Raw genomic sequence first — 24,636 nt, 5'->3', positions numbered from 1 at the left:
TGCATTCACAAAGCTGAGTTGACATGAAAGAGGCAGCAAAAGGCCAGCCTCTGAGGAGCCCTCTGCAGGACAGTAGAGCCCTGGGTTGGCTCCAATTCTGTCACTCACTTATGCTGTGACTATGCCCTGCCTCCATCCACTAGGTTTCAGTGTCCTCTGCTTTGAAGAGAAGTGACTGGACCAAAGTGACTGCATGCCAAGGGCTGACCAGATGCAAAAGCTAGCCATTGTGCAATCCTAGACATAAAGGAGGGTGTCATCAGTGACACCAGTACATCCTGGCCATGAGGTGAGAGTCAGATCTGGTTTGAACCAGAGGGGAGAATGGAATAAACATCTCCCAGGATGTCTAGCCACTAAATCATCATCAGCGTTGTGGTAGAAAATGTCACTTATTGACACTGTTGCCATAGCAACTAGAGTGTCATTTGGCACTTGGGTTGGAGGAAGCTGTCAGGGGCTGTGATTTAAGAAAAACAAATTTTTCTTTCTCACTGTGTTGGCTTAATTTTCTAGCTAGCCATATTAGCAATCTAATACAGAACCACAAAGAACATGCACTAATTAGAGATAGCTGTCACGCTGACCATCACCCAATTGTCATGGTCACAAAAGGACAAGATCTGACAGTTCTGCTGCAGAAGTAACTTTTCTCCATTGTCCATCTTTCCCAATTGGACCTGACTTCTGATCTGTAAAGTAGTATAGAGGAGGTAGATATTGTGTCAGGTGTCTTTCAAGCATAAACATTCTAGCTGGGGGGTTGCTAATTGGCTGCTCAAAGCACATACTCAGCCTGTGGATGTGCTGCCTTTGCCCAGTGCTATGTGAGCTACATGAGTATTCTAAGTAAATATTTGGAGTTGTGCTTGGAGAGACAGCTCAGTCAGTAAAAGACTTGCTGTGCAAGCATCAGGAACTAAGTTACATCATAGGAATCATGAAAGAAAGCAGGATGCGGTGGTATACACTTGTGCCCGTGGAGCAGAAGTGTCCTCAGGGCTCACTGGCCAGCCAGCCTAACTTACTTAATGAGTTCACAACCGGGGAGATCCTGCTTCAAAAAACGAGGTTGGAGATATTACTGAGGAACAACACCCAATTGACCTCTCACTTACACACACACACACACACACACACACACACACACACACACACACACACGCACGTACATCCTTCAAAAACATGTACCCAATGCATACCTGTGCAAATGAACATACACATGCATGAACAATTTCATGTGTACCATCAGGAACTTACTTAATACATGCCTTGCACACACGTGCATGCACATGCTTATACATACTTTGAGTTACTAAAATAATTGAATTATTAACAACATAGTGCACATTTTTAGCTTCTAATCAAAATAAGCCAGTCATCAAGAACTGCACTGAAATCCTTCATGGCAACCCTTAGCTGAAACTGAGTAACTTTTCTCTGTAGGAATTGAGTGAGTCCTTCAGTTTCCACTGTGCCCACCACTCTTAAGTGCAGGTTAATGTCAACTTGTTTAACTACAGCAGTAGCATCTACATTCTGATACTTAATATCCTAGCTTAGTATCCAAATGTGGCTTGGATTCAAGTAGGGAGACTGTTCTGGCCCAGAAATCTTACAATTAAATAGGTAGAGACCTCTGTAAAGTTAGAATGGAGGTGACTTAGAAATCCCTACTTTGGAGCTCCTAGGTATGACCTGGAAGGAGTCACCATTCCTTTACAAAAAAAAGATGGAGATGATAAAAAGGATCTCTTCATGGGTCTGCATGAGGACAGAGGTGCTTTGTTGTACCCAGCACATTGCCTTCCACAGAGCTGGTCCTTTCCCTACCAGTGTTCTTATTTCTTACCACTGAACATTTGAAATCTCTGCTCATAATATGAGTTTCCAAGTTGCTGACTGTGGTAATCATTTTCAATATCCACGATTCAGACACCCACCATAAAGGTGAGGAAACAAAACCATGACCTGTTTAGGGACTTATCTCAAGTCAGAGCTGAGATACAAACCATCTGTCTGCAAATAATGCAGTCTTCAGGATGGCCCTACAGAACTCCTTCAAATACTCCAGCAGCAGCGTGAAGCATCTATGGAGGGCAAACCCATCCTTTGGATGCCTGAGGAAATTGAGCTCTCTATTTAGAAACCCAGTAAAGATCTGTTGCTCACAAGATGACTGTTTAATTGTCTGTATTTTCCTAGAAAGCCAGTTTGGTTTTTGACAATTCATGGATTTTTTTTCTCTCATTGAATTAAATCACTCTGAAATTTGTATACTCACCCCAACTTTGACTTCTCCAGAATTGCCAGACATAGTATAATTGAGGGAAATATTCATGATGCTGAAAAGGAACCTATCACCATTACTCTCCTGAAGTTGTGTAGTTGTGTGTGTGTGTGTGTGTGTGTGTGTTCATGCACACTCATGTGTGTGCACATATGTACATGAATGTGCATGAGATCATGCAGGTATATATGTCTACGTGCAAGCCAAAAGACAACCAAAGGTGCTGTTTTCAAACACCATCTACATTGTTGAAACAGGGACCTCACTGGCCTGACACTCATCAGGTAGACAAGCCTGGCTGGCCAACAAGCCCCAGGCATCATACTGACTCCACTTCCCCATCCCTGAGTTACAAGCATGCACTACTACCCTGGGGATCAAACTCAGATCCTTATATGTGCATCACAAATGCCTTACAACCTGAGCTATCTCTCCAGCCTTTTTTTTTAAAGACTCCTTGACTGGGATTTGTTCATTAGTAAGAAAAATTAGTACAGTGGTACTATGTAGCTCAACATTATGTAAATATATCTATAGAAACCAAGGATCATGATTAGCCATGGAATTTAGCCCTACCAAATGTCCAATTAGACTTTGAAACAATAATTTGCATGCAAAATATGAGCCATATTCGTTCACAAATGCCTCTTCAATCATTGTCCAATCAACTATTTTCCACATCTATTCTCTTACTTTCTTTTTTCTTTTTACTCTTCCTTACTCACCAATATGCCTTTGGCAATGGTCAAGAGGCTTACAAGAGAGATGGATGTTTGAACTGGTCACTCAACCATGCAAGCTATGTAACTTACTTTAAAAACCAAACAAAAGTCACCCCCTTTCTTCTCACCACTCTAAGAAGCTGTCTTTTGCTTCCCCCACCAGGACAGAAAGACAATAGAAAGCACCAGTGTTCTCATGAAAAGGGCCAGTCACACAGTGCGCAAAGGCACAGTAGCTCTAGGATGCTGCCAGGGCCTGAGCAGGGATAGACTCCAATTGCTCCCGTTCAAACCAGCCCTGCTGTGGTAAGAGAGAAAAGACAGAGCAGGGATTCGGGCCGGGATGTGACACTTGAGACTAACCATTCTCCTAGGACACATTCTCACCAGGTTTCTTCTTTGAAGATGATAGGCAGCAGGCACACCTCCTCTTAGAAATTCAGAGTTAACCATGAGCTTCTTTTCTTCTTGGCCACTTAAGAACAGGACACTTTCCTAACCTACCCTCTCTCCCTGTGTCTGTTTTAGATTGAGACACTCACCCAGGATCCATGGTGTTTCTGTCAAATGGGATACCATCGAGATTGGAACTACAGAAGGTAGGAGTGGCTCTCCAGGCCCTGGACACCTCTTCTGGGGTGGGGTGGGGGTTAATGCTTTCAGTTTTAAAAGGTTTGCTTTCTGCTTTTCCACTTACGTCCCCAAACATTCCAGAAGGGTCTTCTGAGGTGAAGGGGATTTCTGGTCTGTTTTGGGTCTGTTTACTTTGTTCTCAACAGTGACACAGCCTAGAATGAACTTCAGCAAAATAAAAATAGTTGATCTGGGCAAGGTTTGTTTCAGGATGTTTTCTTGGCTTTTGAGGATTCATGGTCCATGAATTGTGTGCTACTTTTTCCTCCCATTGCATAGCAGAGTATCACTGGCTACCCAGAAAGCACAGGGAGGGAATTCAAGGGTGGAGAATCCCAGTCTAGTCACAAGAATCTATGGGAATACTGAGTCCTGACATCTACATGTAAGACCTTTCTAACTCTTAGGAAGTTTTCTCATTTTAGGATGCTTTACCTATGCTCATACATTGATTTTTCTCCTCCTGGAAAATCTGTGTTTAATTCTCTTCATTTTGTCAGCTTATAAGACCTCGGTTACTCTTCCCAAGGATGTCTATATTCTAAAAGTGCTGAGTCCCAGGCAATTGGGAGGAACTAGAATAGCACTGCTGGGTGCTTTAAATATGCTTTGGCCAGATGAGATAAGGTTTGCAACTGCACCACCCTGATGACAGGTGTGGATTCCAGATGTGCCACTACAGGCCTAGATTCACTTAAATGAATGAAGAACGAGCCATTGACAGAGTTGAACTTTAATATGAGTCTGATAGGCATAGGGGCATGGAAGCTTTGGGTCACTCTGCAGAATTTTAATTCTGAGTTAAAACAAAATCATTGGGGGAAAACTAAGCTGGATAACTTTGAAAAGGTAGTTTGTTCACAGTCTGGTGGCAGCTCATCTTACTCAGCCTGCTAGTGTGTGAGTGAAAATCAAATGGCCTATGGTTGAAGAGCAGGAAAAATACATACTGAATGTTTTTGATAAATAAATACCTAAAATTGTAATTTTCTATTACTTTTTCTGTCTCTGAGATGTGTCTTCAGTAGGAGGTTTGCAAAATAACTGCTTACGACTCATGGGAAGACCAAAAAGCGTTACAGATGCATATTATGTCCCTCCAATATGAATTATTTTATATTATATGCTGAGTCCATTAAATAATAGCTGTGGGTTCCCTATGATAACTTCAGACATAACAAAATGAGTGTCTTTTATGTGCCTGAAATGTGCTAGATGGATGGATTTCTTTTTTATTTTGTAATTATGTTTATGCACAGGAAACTTTGCAGTGTTCATTTAACCCAGTTTAGAGGTAAGTTTTTGGCCTTGGCATTTTTCAGCTTGGATATGCAAGCCACATATTTAGGATGAGGGACATTACCTTCCCAGTGGCAGCAAATCTCACTGTATCTGTCATAATTGGCCAGATAACTCTCACCAACTTACCCAGAGCACCGCTGTCCTCTGAGTTAAGGCAACTGTGGTGCATAGCCTCCTATGGACAACCTGCCCCAGTCTGACCTTCCCCTTAATGATGCAGTAAAGGACCCCTATCTTGCCACACAGAGCAGGCAGGAAGACCATGAGCTCAACTGGGTCTTTGTCATGGGTAATCACCACCAGCTGAGCCTTCTTGATCTCTACTAAGGTGATGACTGTATTGAGCCCTGCTCAGAGGACAGATGGTCTCCTAGTTGGGACATCCCCTTTGCCAGCAGCTTTCTTCTAAGCATGACCTGTACCTGTGGGCAAGCTTAAGCAGCTCTGTAGCTGTCAGGGGTCTAAGCCTGTGAACTGGTTAACTTTCACAGGATGTACTTTGAGCCTTTTCTAGAGGATGACCCTTTGCCTCTGCAACCTGGTTCAGGGAAGCCATTTGACAAGGCAAGGGAGATCTCTTTGGGGCTGGATGTCCTGTCTGATGCAGAAGTTCGTAGGACTGTTCTTAAAACAGAGGACTCACCACCGTTTGACCTCCTGTTTCTTCTACAGGGTAAAGGCTAGGGAATCTCCATAGCTCTTCTTTCCTTTGGTCATGGAGCTCAAATGGAGAAAGTGATAGTAGATATTTTAGAAGGAAAAACAAGGAAAAAAGTGGGAGGAGATGGCATAAGCCTTCCCTACACCTGAAGCTTAAGAAAACGGAAACAGGATAATTAGTTATTCTAAGTGCTGGGCATGAACCCAAATCACTATCACCTTGAGCAACAGAGCAGAGCTGCCCTGATTCCCCAAGTGTTGTGGGTGTGAGGACTTAGTGATACAAGGTGCTAATGAACTCACTCAGACAATCCTGATACACTGGCATTTGTGGACCAGGGATGGATAACTTATTCTAGGCTGCTGTTATTCTCTGACTCTAGACTGCAATCCTATCCTTTTGAAGGCTCTCTCTAATGTCTAGCATTCTGACTATCTATCTATGTCTTTATTTTAATGGGAGATTTACCACATGGTAACCTGTATACTAAATGCTTACAATATAGTAATAATAATACCTTGTATGTATTATTTGTAAGTTATTGTTAAAAATATCATTGTACTTTGACTTTATTTTAGAGTAGGCTTTGACAAGCAAGTTTTTGTTTGCACTTTACCTATAAGGATACAGAAGTTAAACAAACAAACAATTAACTAATTTACTAATGTTTTTCTAACAAACTGGTGAGCTAAGACTCAAATCTCAGCATTAGGGTTCCAGAACTCCTGTTGTTTAACCATTCTACATTATTTTGAAACACAAAGATTCTGCTTGAGTTCTTTAGAGTGACGTCCATGAATCTACTTCACTCATGACCATGAAGGAACACTATTGCTTGTCATGAATGCTTTCTTATACACCCCTATGATCACCTGCCCAGGAGTGGCATTCTCACGAGCCTTAATCACTACTAATTAAGAAAATGTTCCTACCAGCTGACCTACAGGTCAGCCTTATGGAGAGGTTGTCCTTGTAGATGCATTATTTCAGTTAAAATTTCATCTTCCCAGGTATTTCTAGCTTTGTGTCTACTTGACAAAAAACAACTAGGACATTTAACCTGTATTCAACCTGACACAATATCACTACTAACAACTTTTCTTATTTGTCTCTAAATGAAATATGAATATTAATATTATAATTAAATTATTAATATTATAATTAAAATATTCCAATTGTTTTAAAAACTCTTATTGAAAATATTTTTACATAATATATTCTGGTCATGACTTTCCCTTCCCCAACTCTTCCCCACCCAACTCCACCCTCTTTAGAAAACAAATAACATGTAAATAAAAAAGGGAAACAGACCAGAATTAAAACAAAACAACACATAACAAAAACAAAGTACAAGAAACACACACACATTCTACACACATAGTACACACACACACACACACACACATATACACAGAGAGAGAGAGAGAGAGAGAGAGAGAGAGAAACAAAATTCAAAAGCAAAATCAGAAACCATAATATATGAGCAAAAGGCCAGCAAGACAATGCCCAAAAGGTAACGAGACAAAAGTCAACAAAAATGCCATTGAGTCATTGCGTTCATTTTGGGTTAGCCATCTACTGCTGGACATGGTATCTACCCCTAAGTATCGTTAATACTTTCAGTGAGATATTCCAACTTTTAAAACTCCCACTTTATTTAAAAAGTCAAACATTTGAAAGTCCAAAGTCTCTTTAAAATACTCAAAAATCTCTCTAAAATCCAAAGCCTTTAAAAGTTTAAAGCCTCTTAACTGTGGGCTCCTGTACAATCAAAGCTACTTTAAATACTTCTGACTTCAAAAGAAAGAAACCTGGATAACCCTGACAATAAGGTCAAACTAAACTTCAACAGTGCAAAGGTTCTGTGTTCACTGTCCAGGACCCACTCATGTTCCCTTGGGATCCAAGGCTCCTTTTTAGGTCTATTTTGCCAACTCTGCCATTGAGAGGACACACACCTTATCTCCTAGTCTCAAGATAATTCTATTTCATAGCCATTATCCTCCATGACCATCCCATAGTATTGACACCTCTAAAACCCTGGGTGTCTCCACTGCAATTAGTTTACACCTTCACCAGCAGTCTTTCCTGGGTTTTCTTCAGGGACAGGCCCTGCCACATGGTATCAAGCCTCCACTTTTATTTCTCATCATTCCCAGTACTGGGTCTTCTGCTGCAACTGAGCCTGCAACTTAACCAAAGACATTCCCTGCACTCTCACAGTGCCAAACTTCAGCTACAGTCCCTGAGCCCTTCATGCCTTCAAAACCAGACCATGTGGGAGAATCTTACATATCACTCAAATTTGGGTGTCAGCATTATTTAGCCCTCTCTGGGCCACAGCTTTTGTGTGCTGACCCTAAGGGTGTACTTCCCAAATGTTTTGCCTCTGATTCTGGTCTCTTGTTAGCTCCAGCCAATTCTTCAGCTCTAGCCGAATAGAACCACAAAATATCAGATGAGCCCTCTAGTCTTTAAATGAGTTTCTAACTACCCCCCTGAAACGTCAGAAGACAGGACTCTACTCTCTGCATTCTTACATTCCAAGCTCCTGAACAAGAGCCTGCTGAGGTCTGATCAATGGCTTTTCTAGCCCAAAGTTCAAATGCTACCATAATCCTACCAAATCATAGGGTCAGATCTGTCACAGCAATACCCCATGACCTAGTACCAATTTGTCTTAGCTTATGTTGTTAGGAGAAAGCACCGTGACCGAAACCACAATTCTGTAGCTCATGGGGCCCATAGCAAGTACAGATTCTCCAACATGCACTGTGAAAAAACATGGTGATACTTTCATTTTCCTGATGTTAGAATGCTAACTGTGACTGACCCAACTTTGTTTAAGTATGCCTAACACCCAATGATTCCAGTTCTCTGTGATCAGTCAAGCATGCATATTTCATATGACATATGATTTAATTCCATAAAGTTCTATGCTATCACTATTAGGAATAATTTGTAGACTGCATGCCTGGCTTGCTCTGGCCATCAGACACTACTGTGAGATTCAATATCTAATTCTGTGCATCAGAAAGCTCGGACTCATTTGATAGGGTTTGTGTGTCTTCCTCCTCCAGCTACAGCATGTAATTGATTTCCTTTTGTTTGTTCATTGTTCTTCAATGTCCATTCACACAGGCCATTTCATTTTATTCATGGACAATAATTGTGTTTATTCTGTTTTGCTAAATGGGGATAACCTTTTTCCTTTCCCTTCTTTTGAAAAGATCTCTCATGTGGAAGGAATGATGAGGTGTTCTATTGATCAGATTTCTAATGAGAGGGAAAAAAACATTAAATTGGCTGTTGATGTGAGTTGCATTCCACATGCTTTAATGTAAAAGCTGACAGCTGCTTTGGGTGACATTCTAGTGGAGGAGGGTCTTCTGATGATAACATTTGCGAAAGTGTCTTAGCTCCGTGCCAGTGTTTGAGAGTCAAGGATAGTGGAAACAGTTTTCATCTTTCAGTGATTGACTCTTCGACTCAAAAAAGTACTGATTGGGTTGTTTCAGTGCACTATGAACATGTGAGGCCTCATCCCCTTTTCACAAAAAGAAGTCAGTGATTGACAGTAACCTTTCCAGATGTTTAGCATCATCAGTGCTACAGGACAATTGTAGCATCATCCTACACATCCAAGCCTGAAAGACGTAAAATGGAGCCCTTTTTTTTTTTTGCCTTCTGCTTTGTTCCAGTGGTCTCAGGGTAAAATGGAGGATCTAAAAATGACCTTCATTTCAGAAAGAAGACATCTTTTAGGATAAAGATTTCAGTCGACTACCCCAAAGACTTAGTAATCAGGCGAGCATGAAGCCTGACTATCCCCTGCTTCAAATTTGGTCCACTATCCAAGTAGCAACCTTTGATGGGACCTTGACCGATCTTCAAATCTCATGATACACACAGATCACCTGGGAAGGCTTTTAAATGCATACTCTTAGGTCGTACTCCTAGAGAAACTGATTCATAAGGTCTTGTATGAGGCCACTGAACTTTGAATTTGGCAGCCCTCCCAAGTAGTTCTAACATAGGTTGATACAAGAGACACACTGAGAAATTCTCTTCCTTCATTCTGGATATCAGAGGGCTTTTATGAGAACAAAGAAAATGTAAGATCAGAATGTGTTTTGAGCACTTTCAAAGGAAACAAGAATACCAAAAATTAGAGGTCACAGTGCAGCCTCGTTCTCTGCCCCAGGCACTGACAGGAGTGAAAACCTCCCCTCTGTGTGTTAAAGTAAAGCCTGGAGTTTTCTCCCAGCACCCAGGAGTCTACAAAAGGATTTCCTAGGTGACTTTGATTTGTTGGGGCTTCACTCTGCTGGAAGCAAAATTGGTCTGATTATGAACAACTTGCTACAAGATGAAAGCCCTTTTCTCAGCTGCGAGAGGTGGGGGTAGGGGAATGTCAGGATGTGAGAGGGCTTGAAGCACAATGCAGGAACCTGGTACACTCTGGAAAGGAAGGGAGTGAGGTTTTTGTGCCACACTGAGCACAGGCATTATGTTCATTGATAAAAATTACATTAGATAATTAAATTTCTCCAAAAAAACCACAGATGGATAGAAAAAAAACAGAAAAAAGAAAGAAAGGATGCTTTACACCCCTTCCCTAATGCTAACCCGGTTAAACAGAGTTAATGAACTAGTAGAATTCTGGAAGAGCTAGTATATAGTAGACACAGAGAAGGAAAGTGAAAACATTGTCATACACAAGACCCTACTGGCCCTCAGTCCTATAAGCAGTGTGAACTCTCCTGGGGATACCAACAAGTGATGTTCAATTATGATCCAAGTAAAAATAAAATGTGCTGGAAAATGGTGAGCTGCCTAACACTTTGCAGGCTGGGTGTAGGAAAGACACCCAGAACAACCAGCAGCCAATGTACTACTTAAAAAACAACAAGAAGCAGCCAGATTGTTTAGATACATGCTTTATTCATGTCTTTGAGCTAATAACTTTGCCTTCCTAGATGAGGATGGGAAAAATCTCTGAGATCACTGTACCATGTCAAGGCCAGAGTAACACTAATGAAAATTCTATCATGGGATCCATTCTTCACTATGTCAGTAACGATTTGAGTGCATCTTCACACTACATTTCTGAGTGGGGATAATTGAGGCTCATCTGCTTACCCTAGCCTCACTCTCAGCTGCTACAGAGCTGGTTTCCTAAGCCTTAGATAGAGCATTCCTGCAGAGGATCCTGACACCAAACATGAGCTTTGTCAATGCATGTTGAATAAGTACAGTTGTTCCCCTCTGGAAAGTTATTCACTTTCAATGGTTTCTGTTACTATAGTCAACCATGATCGAAAAATAGTAAACAGAAAACTGACAGAAATAATACATACATTTCCATTTGCTGAGTATCAGGATTGAATCTCATAGTATCCCACTTTATTCCATCTTGAAATTGTTCAGCCTGTCCATCCTGGGTATGTTACCCACCTATTGACCATTTGGTGGTTATCTGTGAAGGTAACTCGGTCATTCTGTTCAACTAACCCTTAGTTAATTTGGTAATGGCTCCAAATCACAAGTGTGGAAAGCAAGAAGTCACCAAGACATAGAGATTAATTGTCCAGTTTTCAAGATCTCATAGAAACCAAACTAAAGTTCTGAATTCCACACTAGCAAATCATTTACTGCCTACATTCTACTACACAATACAGAGTGGGAGGAATGCTCTGTTCTAGAGACACTCATTGGGAGTTTATGACCAGCCTGCTCTTTGAACATGTTGGCAATTCAACAGAACACTTTGAAGGATGCTTTCAAGCAACAGAAAACTTCTACCAGAATATCTGGAAAGAAAAAGGATTATTATCTCTTATCTAGTTTGGCAAACACCTCCCTGTAAAGATAGCAAAAGACTGAGTCTTGTGAATTGCTGAGAATTCCAGCTAGAGGGGAAAGCTCCCAGGTGAGACCTTAGGTATATTAGGATCAGGCAGGAGGCCAATATATCTGAAGTTGAGCAAGCAAAGGAGGAATTCAGGAGAAACAGGAGTAGAGAGCTTAGGCAGACAGAAGGATCCTATGAACTATTGTACAAATCTGGACTTCTGTCAAAATGGAATGAGTATCCATGGGCTGTTAGCTGTTCTTTCTAGTGACCAGTCATGATCACATTGAAAGAAGCAACACCAGAAGGAGGGAACCCAGTTATGAGATTATTCTAGTGTTTAGTTTTATAGTAATTCCTGAGAACGTGAATGGCCAGAACTGATCTATTCCACTCATGACCCAGATTCTCTATGTCCCCTGCCCTATTGATGTCAGCTTTGTCTCTTGCTATCACACTTAGACCAAGTCACATCAGTGAAAGGATATCCTGCTTTTATTTTCCCAAAGAGCCTTTTCTACAAATTCTCAGAGCAAGTTTATTTTGGTACTCCCTGGCTATACCCCGAGTCGTCAGCGCTCTTCTCAACCAGCTACTGCTAGGGAGAATTGCATTAACCTAAGTACTTTACACATAGAAATAACCTTTCATTTGCCTGTGGGTCAGACTCCTCCTGCCTGAGTGCTAGACATCACAACAAAGTCTGAGTTGTATGAGGAGGAATGGGGTACAATTGAACTTGGCTCAACAATAGTATCAGATTCAGGCAAAAGTGGGTGTGGCTTAATCAGTGGTATTACTTCCACTGGGTTTCAAAGGGAGGGGTCATTACTTAATTCTTTTTTTTTTTTCGGAGCTGGGGATCGAACCTAGGGCCTTGCATTTGCTAGGCCAGCGCTCTACCACTGGGCTAAATCCCTAACCCCCATTACTTAATTCTTTATAGTGCATTTATCACAGGCTGGTCTGAGTGCCATATTTTCTAGACTGATTTGTCTTGCAGCTACTACTTAAAGTACATGAGATAGAATATTTGCCTTGTGTGTGCATATGAGTGTGTGTGTGTGTGTGTGTGTGTGTGTGTGTGTGTGTGTGTGTGTAAACTCAAAATTGGTATCAGGTATCTTTCCCAATTTCTTTTTTCTTGAGTAGGGCCTCTCAATGAACTTAGAAGCTGATTTGGCTGAAGTGGGGAAGTTGCTAGCAAGCAAGCATAAGGACGTGCCTGTCTCTGTTGAAATCTGGAGATTGTGTTATTTACTGGCAAAAACAACTTCTAGTTGTGGTGAGGTTCAGCCTTAGCACACACCTTTAATACAAGAGCTGTTTATTGTAAATAGGATTAAATGAAGTCAACCATAGGTCAAGAGATGGTACTAGCAACCAGGTGATAGGGAGTGAACATGTGGGAAAAAACCATAGAGGGTAAGACAGAATCAATAGGATGGGTAGAGAGATGCACAGGGAGTAGAAGAGAGGGACATTCAGTTTGAGTGGGGTGGGAAATAGTGCAGAGATGGAGAACTTCCTTTTCGGTCATCAGCTGAGGACGGTCAGCTAGGTTATTTTTCTGCCTCCCTGAGTTAGCAGGCTTTCATCCCAGCATCTGGCTCCCAAGTCTTTATAGGCCAATATGAAAGATTGAGATTTTGTTAAAGACAACAAAGTATCCTGTGCTGGGAATGAGCATAGGCGTTACAGAGACGCACTGGCATGCTTGGCTTGCCCATGGTGCAGGAGATCAAACCAAGGCCCGCATACTGGCATGCCAATCCAAGCTTTCATGGATAGCAAGCTCTCCAGCCCTACTTGCCTTTTTAGTAATGCAAATGAAGTGCATTAGTCATTCTCCTAGTTATTGCCTGTATTATTTGCTCATGGTACTCAAAGGCCCACAGTTAATAACTAATCATATCGCCTCTCTGGGAGTAGCTCCTAATTTCAAGTTCACACTTTTATGGAAGTGTTATATCTTTTCCTTTTTCATAGTTTTTTTCCTAACTTTTAATCTAGTTAGTAGTGATTTTGTGGCTAATTTTATAGCTCTATCACTAAATATAACTTTGAATTTCTTTTGCCTGCTTTGTCAATAAACATAAACTGGGCAGAAGTTGAAAACACAGCAAACCCTGAATTCTCCCAAATCTCTGGTGCAGTGGAACTCACCTTCTGATCCCACAAGTCAGCTTTGGGAAAGGAAAGCTCACAGCACATGGGAGATTTTTCAGTTGGTGACACAGCTAAAGATACTGTGCAACTTGACCATGTCAGAGCTGAGGTTTCTACATTCAGTGATCATTCTTTGTAGGTTATTTTTTATTATGAATATTATCTCCATAATTTTGCTAGGTGTTTGCATGAATGTGCTATATGTGTGTATGATGCAGACGTAGGAGTGTGCATGTCCACATGAACTGTCCCATGAAGAGTCCAGAGCAAAATGTTGGGTATCTTCCTTTATCACGATTGCGCCCTGTACCTCATTGCCTAGGAAGCTACCAGTAACCCAGAAGCTCACTGCTTGAGAAGGGGGAAGGGATGCAGGGGCCTGTGCAGAAGTCACAGGAGGATGTTCGGGGTGGTCCTCTAATGCTCTCTGCATTAGTTCCATGAGATGGGGTCTCTCACTTAAGCTGCATCTCACCATTATTCTCCTAAGCCCAAGTAACCCTGTTGCCTCTTTACCCACCAACATAGGGAATGCAAGTATGTGCAGCCATGCCTGGCTTTTTCTATGGGTGCTGGGGAACTCAGCTCCTTATGCTTGAGTATCAGGTTGCCCAGCAAAGTCTCCTGAGATCTGCCTATACCTGTGCCATAATGCTGGGATTACAGGCATGGGTAGCCACATCTAACTTTTTATGTGAGTGGTGGAACTCAAACTGTGATGCTCATGCTTGCAGAACAAGCCTTTATATCCACCATGCCACCTCTTCAGCTCCTTGTTAACTGTTTCTAAGGAGTCGTTATTACATATTACCAAGAATCCACTTAGAATTTGAAGTAGCCTTTCACAACATCATGGCGTAAGTCATTTTTCAGTGAGTGCTTCTTGTTCATCTACTCCATTAATCAACTGTACAGGTAATTTCAGTGCGGGCAGGTCTCTGCAAATGAAATTCAAGTGGTAATGATTTCAGAGTATTAATAGTAACCACATGTTTTCCAAGTAAAACTAATTTTAACATTTTAACATTTTAACATTTTAACAGTTTAACATTTGCACATGCTTCAGAGTCTACCTTCTTGCTGTGGTTGAGTGTATGACTCATGATAACAGCACCTTCCTGTCTCATGTACTGCAGAGGGTGTTTTTAAATGAGTAACCTACAGGGGGTAGGGCATGGCTCAGCAAGTAAAGGCATGTTGATACTCAATCGTTAAGATCTGAGATTCCTAACACCCACAGAAAAGACCAGGTATAGCTGCACATACCTACAACCTTAACGTTGGTAGGAAAAGAGGCAACAGGGTCATTGGGGCTTCTTGGCCTAACAACTTAGGAGAGAAACAGTGAAGTCCAGCTTAAGAGAGAGACCTCATCTCATGGTAATAATGGAGAAAGTATTAGAGGACCACATCCAATCTCCTCCTGTGACTTCTGCACTGGCACCTGCTTCATCCACACAATCTTCCCTTCCTCCCCCTTTGTCTCTCACTCCCTCCCATGCCCTCCCTCTCTCTCTCTCTCTCTCTCTCTCTCTCTCTCTCTCTCTCACACACACACACACACACACACATGCACACACACGCACACACGCATGTGCAAAGTTAACAAACTTTAGTTTTAAAGGCCAACTCTGAGGTTACTTTTTAGATATATGTATTATTTTTCATGGGAATCTCTACTGTGAATTCCTGGAAGAAACTTGAGGGGACTGGAGAAAATTTCACCACATTTGAGAATGTGAACCACGGTGAATGGGTTGCTTGAATTTGGATCCCAATGAATCCTCTTCCCATCACTTCGTATAGATTGCACATAACCTCATTATGTTGCCACTCCACCTTACTGCTATGTGAGGCAGTGACATGGTGCTTGCTCCTTCGGAGGCTTGTGAGGATGAAATGATAACCCGCATAAAGCATAAAGTGATAAATAAGATTCTAATAAACACTAAATCATGCTGGTCCTCTACACTTAAGGATGTATTTACTCCTTTGTATTCAATATGCTTGTCAAATTGGCCAAATGGCTGACAAATAGCCCTCAGATCCAGGTAGTCACTGAAGGGTATAAGCAATGACAAATCTCATCTTAACACCTGAGAAGGATCCTAAGTTCAGGTCCCACTGACTTGGTGCTATGAAAGCTGAAGAGAAATCATAGTCAGCACGCATACTCTGTTACTTAACACTTCTTATGCCTAATCAACATGCCATTAGCCATGTAGTGTTTCTGAGCCAGAGCCTAACACAATTTGAACACTTAGGCTCACAGCTGGTAGGTTGAAGAGAACTGGAAGATCAGTGCAAACTCTCCACATGTTGTGGACGGAGAATCTGGATACAGGAAGGAATAGCCACAATCAATGCTGGAGTTCACTCTTCCATAGTCCCTTGTGATGTTTCCATTGCTCAGCTTGGAATACCCAAGAAACAGTACACAGACCATATGAAGCTCAAGAAGGAAGACCAAAATGTGGAAGCTTAGGTCCTTCTTAGAAGGGAGAACAAAATACTCATGTGAGGAAATACAGGATGAAGAGTGGATCAGGGACTGAAGAAAAGGCCACCTAGAGACTGCTCCACCTGGGGATCCATCCCATATGCAACCACCAAACCCAGTCACTATTGCTGATGCCAAGAAGTGCTTGCTGACAGGAGCCTGATATAGCTGTCTCCTGAGAGGCTCTGTATCTTCTAACTGATACAGATGAGGATGCTCGCAGCTAACCATTGGACTGAACATGGGGACCTCAGTGGAGGAATTAGAGAAAGGACTGAGGTAACTGAAGAGGTTTGCAACCCTATAGGAAGAACAGCAATATCAACCAGTCATACCCCCCCAACAGAGCTCCCAGGGATTAAACTACCAACTAATGAGTACACACAAAGGGACCCATGGCTCCAGCCACATATGTAGCAGAGGATGGCATTGTCTGGCATCAATAGGAGAAGAAGCCCTTGGTCCTGTGAAGGCTCATTTCTCCAGTTTAGAGGAATGTCAGGGTGTTGAAGTAGTAGTGGGTGGGTGGGAGTGAGAGCATCTTCATAGAAGCTGGGGAAGGGGAGGGAAGAAAAGGGATAACATTTGAAGTGTAAATGTATAAAATATTCAATAAAATAAAAACAAACAAAAAAGAAACAGACTAAATCTTCACTGACCTTTCCAGTTAAAAAGCAAGAGATGGCTATTCAGCCTTTAAAATGAAGCAGTTGTGTTCGCTTCCACAGCACACATACTAAAGTTAGAACGATGCAGAGAAGATTAGCACAGCTCCTGCACAAAGATGACATGCAAATTTGTGAAGTGTTCCATATTTTTCCATCCAGAGACCACCACACCTTGGGACCCATCCAATCCACAGATACCAAACCCCAACTCTATTGCTGATGCCAAGATGTGCTTGCAGATAGGAGCCTGGTATGGCTATGCTCTGAGAGGCTCTACCAGCACCTGACTAAGACAGATGCAGATACTCAGATATTGGACTGAGCCCTGGGACACCTGTGAGGACACCCTGAACTCATTTTGATGCTCTAAATGAAAATTTGTATGCTATGATCTATTTTCTCAACAGCTCTTGTCCTTAAACCTTGAAAAAAACTCCCTACTATTCTTTCTGTTTTATGCCTTTGACTTTCTGAGATCTCACAAGCAGTAACGCGATGTTGTGATTATCTTTCTGAGACTAGCTTGCTTTACCTAGCATTGATGTAGGTTCATCCATGTTGTTACACACAGTGTGACTACTTCATTTGATTTTTTATTTTTTAAAATTATTTTATTTGTTTAAATTTCAAATGTTATCCTCACCCCCTACTTTATCCCCCGCTTTGCCTCTAAGAGGGTACAACCCACACACCCACTCACTTTTGCCTCACCCCTCTAGCATCCCCCTTCTCTGGGGCATCAAGCTTTTACAAGACTAAGCTACTAATGCCAGATAAGACAGTCCTCTGCTACATATGTAGTGGAAGCCATGTACCAGCTGATATATACTCTTTGGTTGGTGATTTAATTCCTGGAAGTTCTGAGGGGTCCAGTTAGTTGATACTGTTGTTCTTCCTATGGTGTTGTAATCCTTTTCAGCTCCTTCAACCCTTTCCCTAACTATTCATAGGTGTCCCAGGGCTCAGTCCAATATCTGAGTATCTGCATCTGTCTTAGTCGGGTGCGGGTAGAGCCTCTCAGAGCATAGCCATACCAGGCTCCTATCTGCAAGCACATCTTGGCATCAGCAATAGAGTTGGGGTTTGGTATCTGTGGATTGGATGGATCCTAAGGTGTGGTGGCCTCTGGATGGAAAAATATGGAACACTTCACAAATTTGCATGTCATCTTTGTGCAGGAGCTGTGCTAATCTTCTCTGCATCATTCCAATTTTAGTATGTGTGCTGTGGAAGCGAACACAACTGCTTCATTTTAAAGGCTGAAAAGGCATTTCTTGCCTTTTAACTGGAAAGGTCAGTGGAGACTTGGTCTGTTTCTTTTTATTTTTATTGTATAAAAAATAATTTTTAAAAATTATTTTATGTGTGTGTATGTTTTTCCTGCATGTATGTCTATGTATCGTGTGCATGCCTTGTACCTGCGGAGGACAGAAGAGGGCTTCATATCCTCTGGAACTAGAGTTACACACAATTGTGAGCCATCATGTGGGTGCTGGGGATCAAACCTGGTTCACTGGAATTGCAGCCTGTGTTCTTAATTGCCAAGCATCTATCCAGAGCCCAAGGAAGACAACAGGACAAAGGCCATGTCTATCTATCTTGTTCATGTCATACCATTCCTGGAACTCTTGAAAAACCAGCAATCTTAATACTAAGACTGATTCTCAGCACTGGGTAGATGCAGCATTGTAGGTGCTGGGAACTAATTGAGTCAGGCTTCCTTAGTTCAGGCAGCAGTGGAGAAGCATAGATCCAGCAGACACATTCAGCCAGCTCTGTGATCGAATTCTGTAACCTGTGAGTATGGCAGTCCATGTCTCTATGCCTTTCTCTTTATCAGTACAAACAAGAAGTGAAGATACTTCAAGGGCCCTTGTGAGAATTAAATTAGCTAATTCATGTGAAGTATTTAACAGTCCAGCATAAAATACTAACTCTGCCCTTGATAAAGCCCAATCTCTAGTTAGTTTCGATGCTTATTTTCTCATACCGACAGCTCAGTAAAGGAGATTTCCTAATACCAAGGTTTGGGGTAGAGGAAACTGAGATGGCAACATCTTAAATGACTATTTTCTCCCAACCTATCAACTGTAACTTGAGAAACCTGTAGTTGAAACCTAGAAATGTAAACCACGGTGACTGCATGTGGCAGATAGTCACGCAGGTTCTGGAGTTAGCTTGCTAAGTTTGAGACACACTGACATTCCTAGTATGTGTCATTGTTGTGTGGTAAAACTTTTCCTAGAGAGATACAACCCACATCTATTCAGCATATATATTAAATATATGACAGACCAATATACCTTTAACACCAAAGTCCAACATGGTGAACCATGAAACTTATTGGAGTTATTTACAGGAATGTGACTGAGTGGTTACATACAGGAGCAGAAATTACTCAAAGACAGCTGTATCACCAAAGCCTACAACAGCATGGTTGACAGGTCATGAAAGCTAGGAAACTTGAAACACACTGCATAGCCTGCAGTTGGCTCAACATGTTGAAAAGCACCTTTTCCAAGTGACTCAATTGGTTTAAATCTCTTCCAAGACAATTTGGCTGGTCTCTGCTTCTTCAAGTCAGCTGGTCTGGTCTTAGGCTTCTTTGTACCCTGGATGAGATTCCTCTTTGCAACTTGTCTCTTTTCTTTCTCTGAAAGGGACTCTCAGTGTTTATTATTTACTCTGGAAGAAAAGGGCCTAGTGAGTCTGGTCAACTTCAGGAACTTCCTGAGGCTATTTTGAGTTGTTTGCCTTTGTGTTTAAGGAGTTTTACTACAGTCTCATTGGAAACTGTTATGCAATGGTCATTATAAAGGTTTTAGAGTCCTTATGTTCCAAGAATAATAGACAAGATGTCACAGAAGGGTATCCAGCTTTAAAATGAGAGCTTCCATCTGATCACTGAGCATGGGATCTGGCCTTTAACTCCCTACACACTCTCATCTTTGCTTCTAATGGTAATGGCTATAGTCAACTCTAGATACTTACTCCAAAAGCCTCCCCAAGCTGAAAGTCATCCTAAGCTCTGCTCTCTTAACTTCCTAGATGTAGACACTCACCTGCACTAAGTCCTGTGCATTCTGCCTCATAAACATTACAGTCCCTTGAAACTCTCAGACACCTCGCTATCTCTTTGTCACCATCCTGCTTTGAATTCAATCTTGATTTGTCCCAAATATCTTTATCTTAATCACTTCCAATCTACTGTACAAAGAAGGAAAGCCTTTCTAGTCTGCACAGTAGCTGGCTTAAACAAGTATTTATTGAAAATACAGATGCATGCTTATATTGGTATCGTCTCTATAATCAGCATGAAAAACAAATAAGACAAGAGACTCTTAAGAAATTCATTTTGTGGCATTTCTTATCACTAAGTTCCACTCCTCATCAGTATACTTGGTTGATAGAATGATTTCATTTTTAAATGATTAATCAAAGACTAGACCCATCAATGTGCCATGTATCGACAATTGCCTGAAAGGCCAAGTTAGACTAAAAGATGCACACATTTGTGTGTGTGTGTGTGTGTGTGTGTGTGTGTGTGTAAGTGTCAAAACACTTAAAAAGCACTGATGCAGAGAATTTATATACCACATGTATGGGAAATCAGGGTGGAGAAAACAAAGTCTAGTGTGTTCCAATCAGAGTTTGTGTTATCTTTGCGTAGCTAGTGTGATCTATCCTCAACCTAGGTCTTTGATACCATGTTTCTATAAAGCAGACTTCTTCCCCATCCAGAACAACAGAATGTGATTTCCCTTCCCATCCCCAGATAATATTTCCCAATGTCAGAAAACACTTGTGATTGCTATGACTTGAGTGAGGGCAGGAACACAAGAGAAGGAGAACTTGGCGTGAGAAGGAGAATAACATCACTAAGCATCCTACGGTGCAGAATGGTCACTCCCCAGTGCTACATCACCCTACCTAAAACAGCATCATTGATGCTGGTTATGTGGAGTCTGGTGTCAAGCAAAACATACAGACTAAGACAACAAGATAAACCTTTATGAACCCTCTGATGTAGTATAGATGCAGACAGAGTGGCACATGATACTTGAGTTACTCACATGCAGTTTGGTGTGGACAGTGTGATACTCCCAAGGGGAAAACGTTCGTTCTGAATGAGGATATCATTCCTGGAAGAACAGCGGAGTGTTTTTTCCTTCATGGCTTACTGAAGGATTTATTGTTATAGCTTTTCAAAATAACAGGAAAATGGGTTAAAAGTATCTTGTAGAAAAACCATTAAATCCAATCTCTGAGAAGCCTTTTCTACACCTTTTAAGGGTGCCTGAAGGCGTCAGAAAATGAAGATTTTCTACCTGGATTCATGGATTGGCCTGTCTTAAAATTCTCTCTAATGTTCTCCTCTGTCCACAAAGAGATATGGGCTGAGTCCTAGGGAATGCTCAAAGGTCACAGTAGCTATCCCAGTGAGAGAAATCCTTGAAAAATGCTGTTATTATCTCAGCATGAGGATTTTTTTCATATCACTCATTATTTAATTAAGACCCAGGGTTATGCAAGAAGGAGGAAGACAGTGCCATTCTTCTCAAGTAGCCAAACACACATTCTAACCTTGGGATGCCTTCTTTGGAAAGACTTTGAGGTGATGTACATATTGAATGCCCAGACTGCTGTTGTCCAGGGAGTCCACTATTTCCAAATGAGAAATAATTAATGCATAGTCTAAACACAGCAGTTGGAATTTGCTTTACTTATTTAGAATATGTTCTATTATACATTAGCTTAGAATAAATTGGGGCAAGGGAATGAATGAACTGGAGTACTTTAACCAAACTAATGTTTTTCCCATTACCTCCTATTCCTAGAATATTCTTGCAATTTGTCTCCATACTTTAAAGTTTATTTCAAAGCTCATCTAAAAACACTGCAAATTCCAGGAACTCATGAAATCTGCCCTAATTTCCTAATTAGGCACAGGGATTTCTTAATCTGTGTTCTATCTGTCACTATGGTATGGCCCTTGTGTATTTTATGATATGCTGGTGTTTTTAGTACCTCATTTACTTTCCCTCTATCTCTTATTCCTTTTCCTGATTTGTTCCATGTTTCTTGTTCATGTGTATGTTCTGTACATTATGAATTCATCCAAACCCACGTTCCCTGACACCATTCAATGCATATTGAACCCCTGCAGTCATGAAGCAATAGGTGTGTGGATTGGGTTAAATTTCTGCTGTGTGATAATAGAGGTCCTTAACAAGTTCTTCCTTTCAAATGGATACAAATGTAGACTTTACCATGCCTGATCAAACACTCACAGATATGAAGTTCAATCTAATTTATGGTGCGTTGGCCTAGACTGAATGGAGATAATTTCAGATCAACTAACCCAGTCAAGTGTCCTCATGTCCCCGCAGCCCTGGGTAGGTGTGAGTCAGACCTTTGCACTGGAACCTCAGCCTTCCACCCAGTTGTCTAATCTCTCTGTAAATCCCTTCATGTATAAACGGATAAGGTTGTTTACTTTCTCCTAAAGTTTTTAAAGAAGTTTGAAGGGAATATTCTAGGCTGTGTGTGCTTAGCAGAGTGATAAGGACCTAGTAAGAACTTGGAAGAACTCAAGAACTGAACGTTACTCTTATTACAATTTTTATCATCATCTATTAAAACTAAATCCATGTCTAAAGTAAATTAAACTAAAGCCATGTCTCAGAGCTTCTCAATATTGTAGTTTTGGCTTGCACTGGTGTCTCTCCATCAATATGGAAGTACTATTTATCTGCTCCCTACAGATTCTGTGAGATGGCTGGATGTGTGTGTGTGTGTGTGTGTGTGTGTGTGTGTGTGTGTGTGTGTGTGTGTGTGTGTGTGTGTAGGAAACCTGCTTGACTTCACTAGGCTTCGGCTCATGTAGCCTGTTCAATGAGAGCCAATTATCTTCGGTCAAAACCAACTACATTTTGTTTCTTCCTTTGCTGTGTGGTACAACTGCTCCCTAAACTGAGCCTGTACTTAATGTCCAAGTCCCCTTAATCATATCTTCAGCTGGCCCTGTCTCTGTTGCCTTTGTCACACACCAAGGAAGCCAGCAGGATAATTGGTCTAGACTGCCAATCAAACATATGAATTACATCACTGGTGATGACCCTGATAGGTCTAAGTGTATTAGTGTGAGGGTATGAGCACACATAGCATCTGTGGCTCGTCAGAGCTTGCATTACAGTGATGAAACAGAGCTGGGGATGTGACCTCCTAGCATGTTGGTTGCCCTGGCACCCAGCATGATAAAAACTAAAACAGAAAAGGCAGGGAAGAAAAAAAAGTGTGTTGTTTTAGAAAGAATTCAATACTTAAATTCAGAGAGAAAGATTGTCATGAATGTAAACTGGCTAGGGTAAATAATTTACAGCTTCTCTCCCGGTGTATAGATGCCTCTTATTTAGAGAAGTTACTCCTGACCATCTGGGTAAAGCAGTCAGTCTTCCATGCCCTCAACCTTACTTCCCAATCTCCTTTGTACCATATGAAGTCTCATTGTTAGTAGAATGCTTATTTTTTTCACTGTCTCACTCATAGAGAAAGCTACTTTAATCCACCGAGTCCCTGGTGGCTAGGAAATTGGTTGAGTATCCAATACCTGTTGGGAAGCTCGTGTGAATGTGTGATTCCGTTTTGGATGTTGTTTTGTTTTGAGGCAGGGTCTCATTAGGTTGCCATGGAGCTCCTTCATATCTGAGGCTGACCTTGAATTTTTATCTTCTTTTCTCTACTTCCCAATACCAAGACAAGGCAGTGTCATCATGCTCAGTTTTATGCATGCAGGGGATCAAACTCAGGGCTTTCTGCACGTCACGCAAGCACTCTAGTGCACACATGAGTTAAATCTTTCTTCCATATCAGAATTTACTATGCTGTGGGTTCACAACTAACTAGAAAATAGGAAGACTGAGCTAGAAATGGTCAAGTTCTGCCTATTCAATATAACTCAACTCTATCCAACATGTATTCATGTCACTCTGGAGTGTTCTAGAAAATGAATTCTGAACTCAGATTTCAATAGACAGAAGTCAAATTTCTACCTTCCTGCAAATTAATCTGGCTGGCTTCAGATAGCAAACAGAGTTACCAATGTAATTGAATTACACTTAATTCTGTATCAGGCAGACTTCTGAGCACTTCATTGGATTGTTTTATTCTTATTACAGACTTTACATTCAGAATGAATATTATGCCTGAAGAAGGGGACAGATGATTTACCTGTCTTCTGTTCTCTAGATTTCTGAAATAAATAGATGCTCAATAAATATGAACCCTAATTAGTAAGTGTTTTGAAAGGGGTAGGCAGTATCTGATAGAGTATGATAAGGGGATACAGACCTATCCAGTGCATTATTAAACCTGTCCCTCAAGGTGACATTTTACTTAAGGTTTCATAGTCCAATGGTAACTTGCTTTGACTTGAAAGTGAAAGCAAGAGCAGGCTCCTCTGGGTTGGTCAGAAAAAAGCTACCTTTTCCCACATGGGGTTTTTAGCAAAATGAAAAATAAAAACAACAAACCTAACTGCACAGGGGATTTAAAAGCTACAGGAGGAGTCCTCCATACTTTCCCCACCAACTCCTGCTTCAGTGAGAGCAGGATGGCTCCTGTGGGGGTCAAGCAGTCAGGAGGCCAAAAGTCCACGCACCCTGAACAGGAGATTCAGCTGAGACTTGTCAGAACAAAGTGATTGCTTCTGAGCGCCCCAGAGTTCTGTCTACAGAAGTTTGGAGCAGTCAGTTCTCTAACATAGTACTCAAGAAACTTGATTGCTTTTATCTCTCCCTTGTTTGATGTCTAAATCTCCCTGGTATAAAACATCTGG

At 41.3% G+C, this 24,636-nt stretch overlaps 2 non-coding genes across 2 annotated transcripts; one reads left to right on the top strand and one right to left on the bottom strand.

The window, feature by feature from the left end:
* The first annotated feature begins 16,843 nt into the window (after positions 1-16,843).
* LOC120098436 (U6 spliceosomal RNA) lies at positions 16,844-16,950 on the top strand. Its single transcript, XR_015643219.1, has one exon. It is a non-coding gene; the product is annotated as a U6 spliceosomal RNA (small nuclear RNA).
* A 982-nt stretch (positions 16,951-17,932) lies between these two features.
* Positions 17,933-18,039, bottom strand: LOC120098433 (U6 spliceosomal RNA). Its single transcript, XR_015643216.1, has one exon. It is a non-coding gene; the product is annotated as a U6 spliceosomal RNA (small nuclear RNA).
* Between the last annotated feature and the right edge of the window lie 6,597 nt (positions 18,040-24,636).

This window comes from Rattus norvegicus, chromosome 18, assembly GCF_021556685.1.
Source record: "Rattus norvegicus strain SHRSP/BbbUtx chromosome 18, alternate assembly SHRSP_T2T, whole genome shotgun sequence".
NCBI classification, from domain to species: Eukaryota; Metazoa; Chordata; class Mammalia; order Rodentia; family Muridae; genus Rattus; species Rattus norvegicus.
Note: the sequence above shows the minus strand (reverse complement) of the source record. Positions and strands in the feature narration are given on the sequence as shown.